This window comes from Rousettus aegyptiacus, unplaced genomic scaffold, assembly GCF_014176215.1.
Source record: "Rousettus aegyptiacus isolate mRouAeg1 unplaced genomic scaffold, mRouAeg1.p scaffold_m13_p_12, whole genome shotgun sequence".
NCBI classification, from domain to species: domain Eukaryota; kingdom Metazoa; phylum Chordata; class Mammalia; order Chiroptera; family Pteropodidae; genus Rousettus; species Rousettus aegyptiacus.
Genome location: NW_023416287.1, coordinates 28,103,578 through 28,111,554, shown reverse-complemented (window position 1 = coordinate 28,111,554; position 7,977 = coordinate 28,103,578).

The window sequence follows — 7,977 nt, the reverse complement described above, 5'->3', positions numbered from 1 at the left end:
TAGGGTTTGGTAATGAGGAGCATGTCACTCAGGTTACTTGGGTCTCAGTTCGTAAATGAGAATAATCAAAACTCCCCATAGAAGCCATAATGGAAGTAGGCATTTCAATGAATGATCACTTCTAGGCTCTGGTGGACACCTGTAATTGATTCTTGAGGAATGCTTCTACAGATGAATAGTTCTAACTCTGTATTACACGTCATCAATGGAAATTTATGATGATAGTCTCTCATTTTAGAGACAAAGTTGATGTCAATGGTAGTGTTTAACTCTGGAGAAGATTCCTAAAGTTATTTGAGGATCTGGCAGATTTGGGAAGAAACACATCTAGGAGACTGAAGAGAATGGATTAGTAATGCGTAGGCTATGTTTGGATTTATTAGAACTATTGGTGAAAATATTTTGAGAACTTGAGTAAACATTTGTTAGTTGATTGAGACCTTGGCAATAAGCAAGGCAGTCTGACTCGCTCTCCTAACATGGTTTCTATTGAAATTTACTTTTTGAGTTTCATAAAAACTCTCTTTGATTCTATGAGCAGGTAACTCAAAAGTAGCTTCGCAACGGATAATTATATTTAATTTCAACCTTTTTGATGCCCAGGGAGGGCAGTTATGCTGAACTACTTAAATTCACCAGCTTCTTGCATTTAAAGGGCAGGCATAAATAACATGGGTAAATTTTAGAAATCCCATGGATTAGGAAATAGACACAACCTTTCATCTCTTTCACCAGAGGTTTTAAAAACAGTACAAAGTTTTTTAACTTGAACTTTATTCTGTAGTTTTTTGCTCTTGGCCATTTGGCAGTACAGTTATCAGAACTTGGGCAACACAAAGGAAAAATGGGAGTAAAAGGCATTAATAGTCCTACTGCTTAAAACAAAGTTAACTGCGAACTGGCAGAAAAGTTTATGTAGTTTTTAACCAACGTGAACTATGAGACAGATTGATTCATGGGCTAAATTCTGACCCAATAATCTAACTTGTGCTTCCATCTTTATCTAGTATTAAATAACATTTTATTTTTAAATTACAACTATACCAAGAGGTAGTACATTTAGTACTTTTTACAACGTCTCAGGCTTTCTGCAAAATTCTTGATACAGAAAAGTGATTATACTGAATTACCTCATGCATCTTTATAAATATTGCCATTGAAACATAGTAATAAACTGCATTTGCTACCAGAGCTCTTAAATTCTTATTTACTGGTCTGAAAAGCAGGCCATAGTGGTTGTTTCATAGCAAGAACAATATTATTTAATTTATATGTGAAGATTAGTAAAATATGAATTGGTAACTGGTATGGTATGGCAATAGCTAAAGGTATATTTAATTGGAAGTAAAATTTGTTGAATCATTATGGATATTTTCATAAGATTAAGTAAGGCGAAATTAGTAGAGTTTATTATTATTTTTTCACAAATATTTACAAAATTCATCTTTTATAATGCCCATGAGTTTAAATTTTTTTCCTCTAAAAATAACTAACTCTTTTGGGGTGCCTCTGTGTTGTGGGGAAGGCTATTTACTATTTCGCACTGCTCATTTATTCACAACTTTATGTATTGTATAAGCAAATGATATTTAGTTGTTTCTTTCCAAAAGGGAAATAAAAACATGTCATAGCTTTGTAATGGGGAATACATTAGTTGACAACAGTGAGCACTGTTTAATACTTCCATGAAGGATTTGGATCAGTGCTTTTATATTGTAAAATTTACAAAATACTTTTGAATGGATGAATGTTGAGCAACTAGTTTTTACATGAGCAGCTTGCAGATACACGTATCCATATCAAGATCTGTACTTATCTCTGGCTTAGAGTAAAGCCTTCTAAGACCATATGGGAAAATTTTTGTGAAATAAACACTTAACAAGTTCTCTTGTTCCTGAACATATTTTCATTATTTGTAGGCTACTATGTATTAGATTTCCTATGTACTTGGTTGTTTTAAAATTTATTGTATCAGTCTAATTCTTAGACTATATTAAATCTCTCATAGTAAGTGTATTTTTAACAAATTCTTCTTATATTTCTAGTAATTTTTACTGCCATGCTGTTTATGCATATAGATTTATGACATCCGATTCTCAACTTTTGCCTTTTATTGTTACATAATGTCTTTCCTTTTCTTAGAGAGTATACACACTCTTTAATTCTACCTTTTCTAATATTCATTTCCTTTTTTTGGTCCAATCTCTTATTTTCAAACTTTTATGATCAATTTATTTACACCTCTTCTAAATACTATGTAGCTAGCTTTTTGTTGTTTAATCCAATTTATCTCTCTTTTGATCAGAGACTCTAATACATTTACATTTTGTATAATAAGTGATATACTTGGTTTTACTCTTTTATTCTTATCTATTGCTTATTATTTACTTTGCTATGATCTCTTTTATCCGTATTTTTCTGATTTAATCAAATTATTCCTTGTTAACTTGAGAAATCTGATGAACTTTTTCATCTCATTAATAATCACCTCCATTTTCAGACACTAGTAATCCATTTTTTAATTTTATAAAAATAAAATAACTTTTCCCCACCTATCTTCAGATGCTCTGTTCTCCCAGTGTTTTCTGCAATCTAAAAAGAACATTGTCACTTCCACATTCTATCCTTCCATACCTAGACGAGATCTTGGGGATGATTTTATATCCCTCCAACCTTCTGCTCAGCCCAACCCTTGAGTTTAGCCAAAAATAATATAGGATTTCTAATTCCAGACAATTATACTATCACTGGCAGTATAACTCTTCAGTGTCAATGCATATAACACATTCCCAGAGTATCTATCTTTTTTCCTTGAACAGCAGTTTCACATTGTAGTTATGAGCTTGGGCACCAAGTTAGTCTACCTGGGTTGCTTGTGTCTCAGCTGCCCTCCCTGCTAACCACGTAAGCTTAGTCAAGTTAAACTGTATGTGTGAGTGAGTGAGTGTGTGTGTGTGTGCGTGTGCGCGCACGTGCACATGCACAAATGTGCCTCACAATAATAAAAGAATAATAACACTGTAGTGTTTTAAAATATGCACACATTCTTTGGCCCTTCCTTCAATGAAGCAAAGCCTAATTTCATTTCCCTTTCACATATCCTGAATTTAGTCTCTTACTTCTAATGATTAGAATAAGGTGAAAGTGTGTGATGTTTGAGATGAAGTCATAAAAGACATTGTGGCTTCTGAATCTGTCTCTCAATATGTTAACTTTGGGGGAAGCAGGCTGCTATGTTATAAGGAAACTCAAATAGCCCAATAGAGAGGCCCAGGTGGTAAGGAACTGAGGACTCCAGCCAACACCCATGTGAGTCAGTCACTAAACAGTGAATCTTTCAGCTCCAATAAAACTTTTAGATGCCTGAAGTCTTGGATAGAAACATCAGGCTTTTTCATTTCTCAAGAGCATCCCTAGATGTTCCATAGGTAGGCTTAATGGAGACTTTGCCACAAAATGCTTGATTTGTTCCTATGCCACCTCCAACCATGCCACCAGACGTATAAACAGGAGATGGAGGAAAGAGGAATATTCTGGAGGAGGAAGAGTTTGGGGGAAGTTTGAGTTTAGTACAGGAATGCTTCCTAAATCCAAGAGGGTCAGAGAAGGTGGACAGAAGCCTGAACATAAAACTTTTAAAATTTTCATGTGTGCTAGCCCATATCTATAGTATTTCCTTCTCATCTAGAGATTTCTGAAGACAGAAGGCTCTATGCAGGATTTAAGCCAATAAGACAAAATAAACAGAGTCACTCACCCTCCCTTTATCTCAGAGGATAGAAACTAAGACCCCACAAGTTTCTGTATTTCTAAATGAGAGATCTCAGAGATTCACTAAGGGACAGAAGTTGTGAACTAGCTTGTTGAGCAGTGGAAGAAAGGTAGGCATACCTCCTAAAGGGAGTATGTGTGATTTGTTGGCTCCAAAGTGAAATGCAGCTGATATAAGGCTAACAGGTTTAGAAAAAAAACATGTTCATCAGCTATAATGACACCAACTCATCAGTAATAATTTAAAAATCAGAGTCTTCCTACCTGTTCAGCACCTGGGCAGGACTAGCTAATGACCCCAGCAGCAGAAGACAGCATGGTCCATTTGTTTCCACCAAGGAACAATTAGTCACCATCACTAATCCAAGCAGATTCTCTTTTCTCCTTTTCCTCACTTCTTCCTCCCATCAGCACATATCAGTGATGAAATTGTACTTATACTGACAGTACTTGCATTGACTCATTACCTCTAACTGCTTTATAATAACAAGATTAGACAGAAAATCATAGTTGGACTAGATTATTGAATGGGAAAACATTTAATTTTCCCACCACTGAGTGAGAACGGGGCCTTTGCAAAGAATGGTATAATAGTTATAGAAAGGTTGACCATGTGTCAGTGGTGACTTGGACAACCTGGTTTACTCCTTGTGTTCAGGCTTCATCCTTAGGTGGTACTGCAACCATCTGACCACAAGGGGACAAGCCTCAGGACAGAAGTCAACCAGCTAAGACTAACAGGACAAATTCTAAGAACTTGGGGACTTTAATTTATTTGAGTAACTTGGACTGGCCCTCCTTCTGACTTCTTGCTAAATGAGATAATAACTCTCCATGTTTTTAAGTCATTTTGAGATGAGCTTCTTACAGCCAAAACCAGCCTGCCATAGCATCTAACAATTATATGACCTATATTAATTGATAGTTATTCTTTCTCAACCTTTTTTTGCTATTCCATACATAGGCGGAGTAAATCTGCATCATTATGTTGATTAGGCAAAACATAGCTGTGAATTCAAGAAGTTACTGCTTATTGTACATTTATGTCAATTACGGAAAAAGCCAAAGCCTTTCTCTCCTATTTAACACTTGTCTAGAATAGCAGTCAAAATAAACTAGTATAATTCCAAAATTATTTATGCATTATACAGACCTGAGTATAGGGACGTACTTTCTAAAAATATAGGCACAATTGTTCCGGAAATTAGATCTTCATGAGAAAACAAACTTAAATGATTGGCTAACCTCAAGATGATTAGATAGTTTATTAAATGCGTCATTAGCCAGTGCTTCCTTTAATTATTCCAGTGACTGTCATAATTAAAATATAATACATATTCAAATCAGTGATTGAATTTGTCGAAAGAACATGCTCAGCTCAGTGAAGACTTTTGAAGAAATAGAATTCAAGTACCATATTTTCATACTTCATAGCACTTCATCTTAGATTAATGACTGCCATGTCTTGTATTATAAGAAATTTTATTTTGATTTTATTTTATGCCATTCATAGGCTCATATACATGGGTCATAGGCCACATCTAGGTATGAACATGGACTGGGAATTTGTTAACTACACTTGAGATGAGAAATACTAGAGACACAGCCCAATTAGTTCTGCATAGTTGCAGTCATATTTCCCACTACTCTGGTCAGCTTTGCCAGTAAGATACATGGCATTGCTTTTAATTTATGTGACCAAAAAGTAAAATGACTATTGAATTGAGAATTTCATCTGTTTTCTGTGCTAAATTCTCAAAACAATTAATGTTCAAAACAATGAAGGAAGGCTTCTTTTTATAAAACACTTTGGAAAGGCAACTAACTTACTGTTTTTTTATGTTGCTATTTTCAATATTTTAATGGTTTTAAGATGTGTTTTAGACATTTCAGGGAGATCAGTTAGGAAAAAGTACAAATAATAAATTCATATTGTGTTAAACTGAACATTTTTTTCTCTTGAATTACTTTTTAAATTATCCTCATGCATCTGGTGATACAGAAGAATGAATTCAATAGAGTAATATAATGGGGGAATATAAATTTGTGTTCTAGTTCCTATTAGTTTCATTCTTGTTTGAATCACATCTAAAAGAGATCCAGCCATGACACAAAGCCAAGATAGCAGATAAGGACGATGACGAACAAGATTTAGATCTTGGTCTTCATTACGTTGTCGTTTAATTTTCATTGGCATCGCAGCAATTCATTCTTCATTTTCTACAGGGATTTTTGAATAACTGAACAATTTCAAACAATTCTCTAAGCCAAAGGATACTTATTCATTGATTTGTTCGTTTAATGAATCATTAATTAGTACTTATATGCTAGGCACTGTTCTAGACACTGGGGATACAGCAATGAACAAAAGAAATAAATTCTCTGTTCTCATGGAGTTCATATGCTAGAAGGGAGGAGCTACATGCAAACAAACAAACAAAATTTAATAAGTCAGAAAATAATAGGTGCTATGAAGAAAAGTAAACCATGGTAAAGGTTACATCAAAGTGCTGGGTGGCAGTATTAGTTTATACAGATTGGTCAGAGAAATCTCTGAGGAGATGACATTTGAGAGGAAGTGAGGCAGTGGACCCAGTGGATCCTAAGGGAAGAATATTCCTACTACAGGTAATAGTAAGTCAAGATGCTGAAGCATCCATGTCCTATTAATCATGTTTTCCATGATTAATAGAATGATATTGGAGAAGCAAGTCATCTTAATAGTTTTCTGAAAATAATAAAACAGAAGAGATGTGCTATGGCTGGAACATAGTGTTCATGTTGGGGTGGTTGTGGAAGATGGCCATTTCATAAAGGATCTTGAAAATCATGGTAAGGACTCTGACATGGGAGGCCATTGGAAGTATTCGAACAGAAGAATGATAGCATTTTACTTGGAATTCAAAAATATTGTTCTGGCTGATCTGTGGAGAATCAATTTGTAAGGCAGCAAAAGCAGAAGAAGGAAGAGAAGTTAGGTGATTGCAAATGTTCAAGTGAGAGTTTATGTCTTGGACTAGTATTTTGTGGCAGATTGGTTTCATTTGATGAGCTCATTAATGAGCTCTCTGTTTCTTCTTAGTCTCTCTTGGGCCTAACTTGCCTGCTGAAAGATGAGAAACCATGTGGAACAGAGCCCATCATTCCAGCTGAGGCCAGTTCAACATATAAGTAAGCCTCAATCAAGACAAGAAGAACTGCCCAGCTGTGCTGAGCAATATCAGCAGAAATCTCAGCTTATAAACCTACAAATTTAGAGGTAGCTTGTGACACAAAATTACAGAATTACTGTATGCATATTTCTTGTATTGCATGATGCAGATGGCAGTCATGGAGATGGTGAAAAGTCAGTGGATTCTGAATATATATTAAAGAAAGAACCAGCTGGCTGAGTCAAAGAAGCTGCGTGACTCCAGAGTTCCACCCTAGGAAATTAGAATTGCCCTTTACCTGACCAGTCCGTTTCCTCACAGCTGCTGTGATTACTAGTGCTTATGGCTCACAGCTGCGCATTCTCCTAACGACTGCCCTGAGCCAGCAGGGCCCACCTACCAGGAGATGCCTGGAGACAGGGGTAAACAATTCTGTAGTGCTGTTTACACTCCAGAATTGCTTTTGTGATGAGACTGGGGCTAGATCTCAGTTGCATCCAGATTACTTGCTTTAGCTCACTTCCTCAGTGCTCTCCTGAATTCCTCAGTCTCTAATAGGTGTCCCTCAAGAGTACTCCTTCAATAAATCACTTGAACAAGAATCCCTACCACGTGATCTGTTTCTAGGAAACCTGAGATGAGATAAAAGGCACTGTTCAAATTACTAAGTACTCCTAAGTTAGTGATACCATAAGAAGACAAGTATCATTACTATTATTTTTTATATTTTGATAACTGATTTTATTCTCAGGACACATGGGTCTATCATCAATCTGATATGTACATTGAGAAAAGCAGCAATACAATGTTTTGGAGAAGCGAGTCATCTTAATAGTTTTCTGAAAATATATTTTATTTGCCAAAGGCAAGAATCGTCAGCAGAAATCTTAGGATATTTATTATATAGTAAGTAAATTGTTAGTGAATTGGACTGATGGACTAAGCTAACCTTAATTGATTGATAGGAAAGGAAGATAAGTGTTATCAAATGCCTTCAGTTTGGTGGCTTTTTACCAAAATGATCACTTCATCTTTGGACAGCATCATGTTAATA